This window comes from Rhincodon typus, chromosome 13 (genome assembly GCF_021869965.1).
Source record: "Rhincodon typus isolate 14 chromosome 13, sRhiTyp1.1, whole genome shotgun sequence".
In the NCBI taxonomy this organism is placed as follows: domain Eukaryota; kingdom Metazoa; phylum Chordata; class Chondrichthyes; order Orectolobiformes; family Rhincodontidae; genus Rhincodon; species Rhincodon typus.
In genome coordinates, this window is record NC_063344.1 from 10369345 (window position 1) to 10380625 (window position 11281).

At 40.8% G+C, this 11281-nt stretch overlaps 1 protein-coding gene across 1 annotated transcript in view; it reads right to left on the minus strand.

Moving 5' to 3' along the window:
* The window catches only part of pfn2b (profilin 2b), a 74120-nt gene that overhangs the window by 62140 nt on the left and 699 nt on the right, over window positions 1-11281 (minus strand). The gene's annotated exons all lie outside the window — the stretch shown is intronic.

The window sequence follows — 11281 nt, forward strand, 5'->3', positions numbered from 1 at the left end:
AAAGTTACATTTCAACAGGTGGTTAAAAACGCTGTTTAACGAATACAGTTAGAATTAATGTTTTGGCATTAAGTGTAGAGTTTCCTTGTTAAAAGAAACTCCAATATTTCACTTTCAACATGTAAAACCAGAAGCAGAAGTTTTCTCAAGCACTCATGAATGAGTTACATGCTGTACTGCAACTCAACACTTACAGGCTTGCAACTTAATTGCTATTTTACACCTTGGAAGTTGAATCTTTGTAGGGACCACTTTGTTGTTACAGCATTTTCTTCACTTAAAAAGAAAAAAATGTCTGGAGGTCAACCAGTCAGATCTTCAAAGTAAGCTATAACTGACTTACTATCTAATTGGCATTCAGAGGGACAAATGACAAATGACAGCAAAACACAAGTGCTGATGTCCCCAGATCACCTGTAGCCACGTAAGCATTAAAAAGTCAAAGAACTCAGCACTACTTGTACCCATGTGAAACAGGTATTTTGTTTAAGAACTTATAACTGCAAAGTACAAAGTTAAAGCTTAATTGAAAATACTGCCAGAAAACACAGTAGGAAGCAACATGGACTCCTGTAAAAAGAACTGAAGGTAAAGGGAGGTAACAGCAGCATTAAAACAAAAACATTACAGCTGATATGCTACTACTGAACTTAGAAAAGAAAGGGTTCTAACCATGCTCCATTTGAACACATGAAGAAAACAGTCCCTTATTACTGTAGGAGGTAACGTAAACAAAGGAATGGGAGAAATGTATAAAAAAAATTTAAAGAGGGAGATACCAGAAGAACTGAATTCCTCAGGGGTGGACAATTCACTACAGCCATATGAACTGTACCCTAGGGAGCAAAAAGACTAGAAGCAGAAGTAGGCCATTCAGCTCATCAAGCTTGCCGTGCCATGCAATGGATAATGGCTGATCTGAATCCTCAATTCCACTTTCTTGCTCCCCTCAAATCCATAATACAAAATTCCCTTACTGATTAGAAGTATATTTCAGCCTTGAATACTTTTATATTCCATGCCCTCTGAAATAAAGGCCAATAGTCCATTTGGCTTTCCTATTGCCCACTGAACTGCAGGCTAGTTTGTGACAATGGCTGCACCACGGATCATGTTTCAATCCTCACTAGAAATGGGAGAGGTTTCAAATGACTGAAGGTTTGCAACATGTCCAAAAAAGTGAAAGACCAAATAACTACACTAGTCAGTCTGGCCTCAGCAGTGGGCAAACCACAAATCAAAAGTGAGGCAGAATTAATTGTTACTTGGAGAAGCATGGATTAAATTCAGGGATCGTCAGCATGGTTGTGTTAGGGGAAGGTTGTGTCTTGCTAACTTAATTGAGATGTAACAATGAGGTTTATAGGCAGTTGTCTATGTGGGTATTTTAAAAAGGTTTAGGCAACATATAGGATATTAAGAAAATTCAAATTCCATGCACTACAGGGAAATGTGGACAGCTGGATCCAAAAATAGTTCAGTAACAAGATAATGGCTGACTAGTGTTTCTGAAATGGAAAGCAGTTTCTAGTGGTGTTCTGCAAGGCTCAAAGCTGGGTGCTTTGCAGTTTGAGGTATATTATTAATTCAGATTTAAATGTCATCTGCAAATTTCCCAAGCATGCTGCACACAAAAACAGTTTGGGTAATTGACAGCAAAAAGGATAGCTGTTCAGTGCAGAAAGATACCAGTGGTTTGAATGGCCAAAAGTGGTAAATTGAATTTAATCTGAAGAGCAGCAAGACAAAGAAATGCACAATAAAAATGGGAGGTTGTTGACAGGGATAGAGAAATGGAGAGTCAGAGTTATACAACATGGCATCAGACTCTTCAGTCCAACTCGTTTACACCAACTAGATAGCATAAACTGATCTAGTCCCATTTGCTAGTATTTGGTCCATATGCCTCTAAACCTGTCTTATTCATGTACCCATCCAGATGCCTTTTAAGTGTTGTAATTGTACGCACCTCCACTACCACCTCCTTGTTCCATCCACACACCATCCTTTGAAAAAGTTGCCCTTCCGGTCCCTTTTAAATCTTTCCCCCCTCATCTTAAAACATATGCTCTCCCTACACTGGGAAAGAGACTTGGCTATTGATCCTATCCTTGGCCCTCATGATTTTGCAAACTTCTACAAGGTCTGCCCTCAGCCCCCACTGCTCCAGGGGAGAAAAAGAAAGAGACCCAGCCTAATCAGCATCTCCCTATAGCTCAAACCCAGCAACATCTTGTAAATCTTTTCTGCACCCTTTCAAGTTTAACAACATCTTTTCTTTGGCAGGGAGACCACAAATGCACACTATTCTAAAAGCAGCCTCACCCATGTCCTGTACAGCCACAACATGACATCTCAACTCCTGTATTCGATACACTGACCAATGAAGGCAGGTGTACCAAACTTCACCTTCCTCACCAAGTAAAAGCCAAAAGAAGTGTAGAAGGTTCTGAGGAAGGGTCACCAAACCTGAAACATTAACTGATTTTTCTTCAGATAGTGCCATACCTACTGAGCTTTTCCAGCAACTACTTTTGTGCCTTCTTCACCACCCTGTCTACCTGCAACTCCACTTTCAAGGAACTACACACCTACACCCATTTCTTTATTCAGACATCTTAAGAATGCATGCCACAGGTACTTTTGGTGGAAAATCATAACGAAGGTGGCAAGTGGGATGATTTCGTCATTGGGCAAGGTACTGAATGCAACGCTGTAACTATACAAGATAGTGGTTGGGCCACAGCTGGACGTTGTGTACAGTTCTGATCCCATTACTCTACAGCAACTTTGTCCTTCCTGTAGGAGATTTGAGAATGTTGCAAGGACTTAAATCACAGCTCGGAGGTAAAACTGAATAGTCTGGGGTCATTTTCCTCAGAGGCAGCTGAGGAATGACTTAATTGGGATGTACAATGACTGCCTTAGGGCAATGTCCCTATCTGAGCCAGGAGGACTGGTAATAACACCTCTGGAACAGGTTGGTTAGAGAATAATATCTTTAAGTCAGGGGCTTGAATAGAGTGGACAGGAAAGACCAGTTTCCCACAGATGTCAATAACCAGGAAGTGCAGATTTAAGGCAACTCCGGGAAAAGAGGAAAAAAGTCACCCAGGGTGCCAGTTTCTGGAATTTGTTGCCCATTGTGACGATTGAGGAAACTAAGTCATTTAGAAAAGGTACGCTGATCTGCACCCGAAGTATTGCAATCGACGAGACTATGGACTAACTGCTAGTACAATTAGAATGAGAAACTACTTTATTCAATAGCAGACACCGAATGGTCTCTGCTATAACTTTCCTATGGTCTAGGTACGTGTCAGACACATATCGTCAATTCTAAAAGGGGAGTGTCGTGACACCACCCAAAAGGATACAATAAATCTCACTGTTGAGAAACTATTGGATCATACCAAACAATTTAGAACAGCTGACCATGTTCTGATCAGACTGCTTTTTATAGAAGCTTGCTATTTACCAATTACCTGGCATATTTTTCCTTCCACTAGAAGTAATTATGTCTCTAAAATAGCTCATTGGAATGGGCCACGGTCACCAAATAATATTTTAAAATGCAAGTTCACTTATGCTTTTAAAAATTTAGTTACTTACACGCATGATCTTGAGCTATGTAGACCTAGCATCCAAACTTATCAAGTACACCTGGTTTTACTGTTTATCCAACTGATGGAACACAAGGATAGCCTAAAACAAAAACTTACCATGTTTTTCTAAGAGAGCCTGTCTTCTGGTTGCATACGAAAACCCCAGCTCAAATCTACACAAGTCAGATAGATAACCATCTGGCATATTCAGCTGCACAATGCCCTGTCAACCCAATAACAGATTAAGCATTTTCCTAGATTTCATTCTGTTATGGACGCAAGTATCACTATCACTGCTCATCCTCACTTGAAGGATAAACTGCTTAACCACCGCAATCCACTTGGTTCATACATATACACAAGGAGGGTGGTGGCGTAGCAGTATTATACTGGACTGTTAATCCAGAACTACGGCTGATGTCTGGGGACCCAGGTTTGAATCCCACCACAGCAAATGGTGGAATTTGAATTGAATGAAAATCTGACAGTTGCAATAACCCATCTGGTTCACTAATGCCCTTGAGGGAAAGTGCTACCCTTACCTGGTCTGGCCTATATGTCAGAAGTCACATGACACCAGGTTAGAGTCCAACTGGTTTATTTAAAAAAAGTCACCAGCTTCTAAAGCACCGCTCCTTCATCAATTCTTCTGACTTTGTCCACCCTAGTCCAACACCAGCATCTCCACAAAGCCTGCATGCAACTCCAGACCTACAGCAATGTGGTCAACTTTTAACTGCCCTCTGGGCAATTAGGGATGGGTAACAAATGCTGACATAGCCCACAACACCCTCAGCAGTTTCTCTGCCCTCATCCCAAGGATAAGAACATTCCAGTGCTACAAGGGAAGATTTTCAGATTCCTTGACTGCATTCTGCACTCTGGTAGGGCCAGCGTTGCCTCCGGAATTCAACTCTTTTCCCTCAAGGTTGTAATAATGCCTGAAGCAGAAACATCCTAAAGACTGTAGGTGGGCTTTGGTAAGCAGATTGCTGCTGTACACGTGCCAATTGGTATCGATGCTGATGATCAAAAATATACATGTCTAGCTCCGAGTTCACAACATATCTGGGCAACTTTCCAATTTAACAGGTAGAAACTAATTGTAACTGTATTTGAACTGCTTGAACAAAGAGTACAGGTAGTTCCTGAGCATAGATCTTCAGTATTAGAGCCAATATTTACTATACCCAATGCATTCAGCAGTTTCTTTGCAACACAACAGTCAAATCTGGCTGAAGATTGGCATCTGCGATAGTGGGGCCACAGAAAGGGGCAGAGATGACTCAGACTTGACAGTTTTGGCTGATGGTTGCAAGTCTTGCCTTATGCACTCACCCCATCTGAGGACCAGGACATTTAACTAAACTATTCATACACAATCACCCCCACAGTTAGAACACGGCAGCACTGCAGAGTTTCTACCCGATTCAAAGGTTGAGGAAGCCCAGGCTGTTTATCACATCGTTGACAATGGCAACAGTATGTACGTTGCCAGATCAGTTTCTCACCAAGGTATTTCTGATGCTACTCTCGGTATCCTCTCTATAATCCACCAAGTTTGTTGTTGGGTGTTGTCAACTATTGCTCCATTGAAGCTGCCAGATCTGTTCTGAATGAAAAGAGGCCTTCACAATCCTTTGCAGGCATAGTCACCCATACAAATAGTGTTATGATAGATGGAATTGCAACAGGTAGACCAGAGAGGAGGTCAAATAGATTTTGCCTCAACCACCTAGAAGAGGACAGAGGGATAGTAGAAGAATCTGAGATAACAAGGTGTAGAGCTGGATAAACACAGCAGGCCAAGCAGCATCAGAGGAACAGGAAAGCTGACGTTTCGGGTCTGGACCCAAAGGACGAACTTTCTGTTGGGTTAATTTTCAAAAATAAATCGGTGCACATCTGCCCATGGCTATTAAGTCTCCCTAACCAGATTTCATTGTGTCTGTGCTACCCTCAGCCTTCTTCCAAGTGCTTTTCAACATTGCAGAATACCAATTCATCAGTTGAAGGAGGATAGAAGAAATCAGCAGGCTTCCTTATGTCAGACAAAGTGACTATAGTTTCTTTCTTTATCCTTTCCACAGCCAAAAGGCTACGTTTACCTCATTCTGATCCATGGAGACCCAGAAGATCAAAACCAATGCATCATCATTTCTGCAGCTGCCTCAAACAGGTAATGAAGATTTTGTCCAATTTTATTAATTAGCTCCTTCTCATTGAGCATTACTAGATCCAAAACAGCCAATTCCCTAATTTGATCGCTGCGACACTAATATGGTGTCTGTGCATGCATCCAATGAACTTCCCAAAACACTAACTGCAACTTTAATTTTATACACTAGGCAATCCAAAGTTTGATTACTGTATTACTCTTGCTTATGGTTACTTAATATATTCCTCCACCACACAACTGCTGATGAGGCAGCGGAGTAGGGCTTCTGAGCCCAGGGCTCATCTGCTCTTTTTATTTCTCCTTCCTTTCCTCACCACCCCCCCGCCATTTTACTTACCTCCTGGTGAAGATCTTGGTCAGAGCAACAGCATCAGAGGTGGCCAGTGGGCCCAGCAAAGCAGACTCATGGCAGCAGAGGAGTTTGGGTTCCTAGTGGTTTCTGCACTGTCAAGGCAGTTTGACTGGTGACTCATGGCTGCTGCAGTGACAGTGACATCAGTGAGGTGGGCCCAAAGCAGGATCATAGCTGGTCGTGTTTGGGCTGGTTCAATACCCAGCATCAGTAGCATCTGCATTGGTGAGGTGCAGCAAAGACTCAGTGGCAAGAGTGTTGGAGGAGACAAGATGGCACCAAAGAGTGGCAACTTTCCTTCCAGAGGTGGCAGAATGACGAAGGGGACTTCTGCCTGGCCACAAGGCCCATGGCGGAGCACATAACAAGGACTGTAAAGTTGGACATTTTATTCCTGCATTTTTATGCCTTTATATTCTATGTTTTGGTTTATTTTTGTGTTTTAAGATGGCGCAAGTGATGACACTAATCAACACTTGTGTATTTTGTAACAAGATACACATGATAATAAACGGGTTTCTGCTCATTGTTTCTTAAATGCACCCAGATTCTGTACAGTGGATTTCCCAAGCCAATATTATTTCTTTTGTCCTCAACTTGCATTTTACTTTCCAGGGTTCTCCACCTCTTCTGAAAGTCAAATATTCAGGGATATTCTGTTCCTAATTTGGTCACTGTAACCACTCAATGCTTACTAAAATCAAACCATTTCCTTTACTGCTATTAAAGCATCTACATTACCAGAAAGGTGTATAGATATGATACCTTTAACTTTATCCTTTTTTTGATGTTACAGTATTATTTAATGCCTTATACTTTTGAGTTTTCTCACCCTTCTTGAACCACATGCTTTAAATTTTTACCCAAACCATTCCTCCTTTGACTTGTAAGGACAGAAGTAGTGACTGAAAGCTGGATCTAAGGGGCATGTTCTAAGCAAGGTATTAAAAAGGGTGACTGAACTAGAAAGCCAAAGCAGTTGGATCCTAAGAAGTTGAAGGCATCAGTGATGAAGCGAATGAAAAGCAGGTGTGCACAATAGGTCAAACAAGCCCAGGGATGACTGGCAAGTGAGATGAGGTAGTACAAATTGAGGAAATTAATGCAAGACAATTTGATTCATTATTGTCACACATAGCTAGATACAGTGAAAAGTTTGCTTTTGTATGGTATCTGTCTGTACTGCATGCAAAGTGCATTATGGTAAGAGAACAGACACAGGGGGACAGGGGCCAGCCAGAAATACATTGCAAATACCATGTCTGCAAAAGAGTGATAGAAGTGAAGGAAGAGAAAAACAGGTGGACAAATGGGGACAAATTTAGGATGGTCAAAAAGAATGCAGGGGAAGAGGATCAAAATCAATCATGTAGGTTCACGGCCAGAGCAACTGAACTGCTGCTCTCAATCTTGTTGGCAATACAGTCCCTGATGGTAAAGGTGAAAGGTAGAGGACACAGGAGGTAGCTTTAAAAATGAGACAGATCATCATGGAGAAAGGGTGCAATGAATTTCTTGGCAAATTAGAATACTTCATTTTGGTAGAGCTCAGCCAGATTTGGTAATGAATGGTGAAGCCAGTCTGTGCACTTCAGACTCAACTAGACTAAAGGTAAGTACAGACAAGGGGAATAACCTGAAAGAGATAAGCAATTTTATTTTGGGCATTAAAAGGCAGCAAACTGCAGTGTTGAACTGATTGGCAGCTGAGGGACTATCATAAATGAAAAGATGTAGATTCAAACATTTGTTTTAAAAAAAAGAACAAGAGGAAGTGGTGTTAAAAGGGAAATCAATGATGCAAAGAAAGCAACATACTGAAGAGATAATACATACGAAGCATCATGATTAAGGGAATCAATCGTGTATGTATAAGGGCATTTAACAGGGGAAAGGATAAGGAAGGAGAGTGTGTTAATATTAACAAAATTCCAGTATACAATTTTACAGTTCACTAGCATTAGGCTAAACAACTGCTCAATTGCTAACTACCAATGCAGCTAAGTGTACAAATTCTTAAGCTACTTAAACATACTAGAAAGTAACTTCATGATCTCAAAATCATACTTCCATTTTCTTTCAAAATCAAAATTATGGAACTAAACTAGCCATATTATAGCACAAAACTAGTTTCTTAGCCATCTAGTCCAAACAGAACTCTTCTATACACACCCCCCCCCCCCACAACCAAGTCATCAGATGGCTTCAACTTTGGCTGAGCGAATATTAAATAATTTCCAACAAGACAGCCTGATAATGGTTAACCATATGGTCTTACACCGAATAAGTGAACATTTTCGGTGCCAAATGTATATACTCCTGCAACCTATAGCCACCCTCTCAAGAACAAATAAAACCCAAGTCACTAAATAAACGATAAGATGCCCTTTCAACTCAATAGGGGCAGAACCATGAAGGTTTCATTAAATCACCTTATCCAATACTGAACTTTGAGCAGTGTTGCCAGCTGCAGAAGTAGAGATAAACTAATAGAACAATTATTAAAGGAAGAATGCATGGCATGTACACCATTAATGACGTGTTTATGGTAAATACAAGCCAAGTAATCAGTAACTTGGATGCAAAAAAGCTACGTGTGCAATCCCAAAAAGTACTAACATGTTAATAGAATAATCACTGATACAAGCTTACAGCTGTTCAAGCCAGCAGCCATCAAGACACCATCTCATGACACTCCAAGATTCTGAGCATAAAGAGAAGTTACTGCTTAAGCAAATTCAAAGAAATTTGCCTCAACATTGGGGTTTATTATGTTCAAAGTCACAAGCTAACCTACAAAATTAATTCCAATTCTGATACAACCAGTTGCTGCAATTAAAATCAAACTTATTCACAAATAAGTAATTCTGCACATATAGTGAGGTATCTAGCCACCTTTAAACAACAAAACCCTGGATCGGAGTGCAAATTAGAATACTCATCATAAGTCTAATTGAGAAGACAAGTAATTCTTCTGTGGCCGAAAACTTAGAGCAAACAAACAGCGTAAAGTGACACACACCCTTAGGAGCTTATCTGGAGCGATACTTGAATACAGTCCAAATCCAGAAGTTTTTCATATTGCATTGAGTAATTTGCTTCTATATAACCTCATCAGTTTACCAGACGTATACCGGCAAAGTCAAGGGCAGTAGCATACTTGGCTGAACTAAGGGAAACTCAACAGCCCAAAAATATTCCAAATGCTTCTCCTGCAAGTACAAAATGTTTAAATCAATTTACGCTTAAATCATTCCAAATACGGTGAAGACTAAGGGATCCTTACACTGCTCATAGCTGGGCAGGTCTCAATGAGCCTGATTATTACAGGTTCGAAAAGGTCCTTTGAAGCAAATCCTTCCAAATATTAAAATAATGAGTTGGGCCAATTGAAATTCCTATGTATTTTGACAAAAATAAATTAAAAGTTTAAAAACATCTGCCAATTTCAGCATATAACTTTTTTTAGGGGGAAAAAGTAGTTTATGTCCGCTCTGACATGGAAAACTGCGCCCTCCCACCACAGCTGAGCTGAACTGCAGAGTCATGCCATACAGGCCTGACGGGGGATGGGAGAAAATCAGAACAAAACGCTCATACACAAAAAACCACAACAGGAAGAAAAAACTAATTTGGCTTTATGAGATGCAGAAACCAGTGAACCGCAAACACCAGAAAGCACAATTCCTAGACAGTTTCACTAACAGTAATTTCTTGCCCACAAGTAAAGATGGGAACTCAGCAAAAAGAAAAGATCAGGCTCAAATGGGCCTTATCTTTTACGCACTTCAGTTTGATTTTAAAAGCAATGCAAATGAGTCCTAGGGTGTTAAGGAGTTACAGACAAGATTACTTTCTACAAATGATTTCACAACACGCAGCCTCTGCCAAAACCCCCACCATAAGAGTACAAGTTCATAAATTCACCATGAAGCACATTAGAATGGGAATGAAGAAAGCCATGGTTCACCTTTATTTTCTCCTACTTAAAGAGAAACCTTTACCTTTGCCTGATCTTTCTGCAGTATTAAGTCTGCATGAAAAAGAGAGAATTAAAATATTTCCCTTTAAAAAGTGCAGTGATTCATAAGCTGTAGACAGAGAGAAGCACTGCTCCTCGTTTCATAATGAAAACCCTGAATTTGAACAATTAGGAAAGATAAATTTGAAACTGGCAATCTCCATCGTTATGCACAGAGGACGACGAGGCTGGTCACACAGCAAGTTTTCTAGAATTTTCTACCAGAATCAGCAATCTGCCTTTACACTGGAAAAAAAAATCATCAAAACCAAATAGAAAATTAAAAATAAAAACGATTTCAAACATGCACTTTTGATTTAAATCAGAAGGATTTTTAAAAAAAATATATTAGATGCAAAAACAAAAAAGGAAGCATATAATTAAAAAACCATTTCCCAAACGAGATTAGTTAACCCTCTGGTAAGACAGCCAACTGTCTCAGAAGTACATTGAGAGGTTTATAATTAGAGGTAGAAGGGCAATTTTAAACAAAATCTTCCCCTTCCCCCACCCCATGCAAACCTTCCCCAAGCCTTCCCTCAGTCTTTGAGGAGACAGTTCAGTGTTCTCTCGTCCCCACACCCCACCCCTCTCTACCAGTGATCACAGCATTAAACTGTTAGGGTGGGGGGAAAGGAGGGAACAAGGGACACACACAAGGGAGATGGGGGCGTGGGTTGGGGAAAAAAATAAAAAGGAGGGGGGCAACACAAGGCGGATGGGGGAAAAAAAAACAGAGGGGGGGGGAACACGAGGAGGATGGGGGGACAGGCAGAAAATCGGGTAGAAAAAAAGAGGGGGGGGGAAAAGAGAAGGGAGTGGGAAAAAGAAGGGGGTGGGGGAAAGGAGAAGAGGGAGACGGCGCCATTTTACAACCGCACACACCGGCGCGATTAGCGGTCAGGGCCTGGGCAAGGAGTGGCTTCCTTTAAAACAGAATTAATAATAAAAACTACCCCCCTTTTCGAATGTTGGGGGGGGGAAAAAAGAGTAAAGAATAGGAGAGAAAAAAAGAGGGGGGGGTTGAAGAAACTTGATACCCCCTTGTCCCCGGCACACAAACATTTTCAAAAATATTGCATATCTAAAAACAAAAAGAAAAACATAGACGGGGGGGGGGGGGG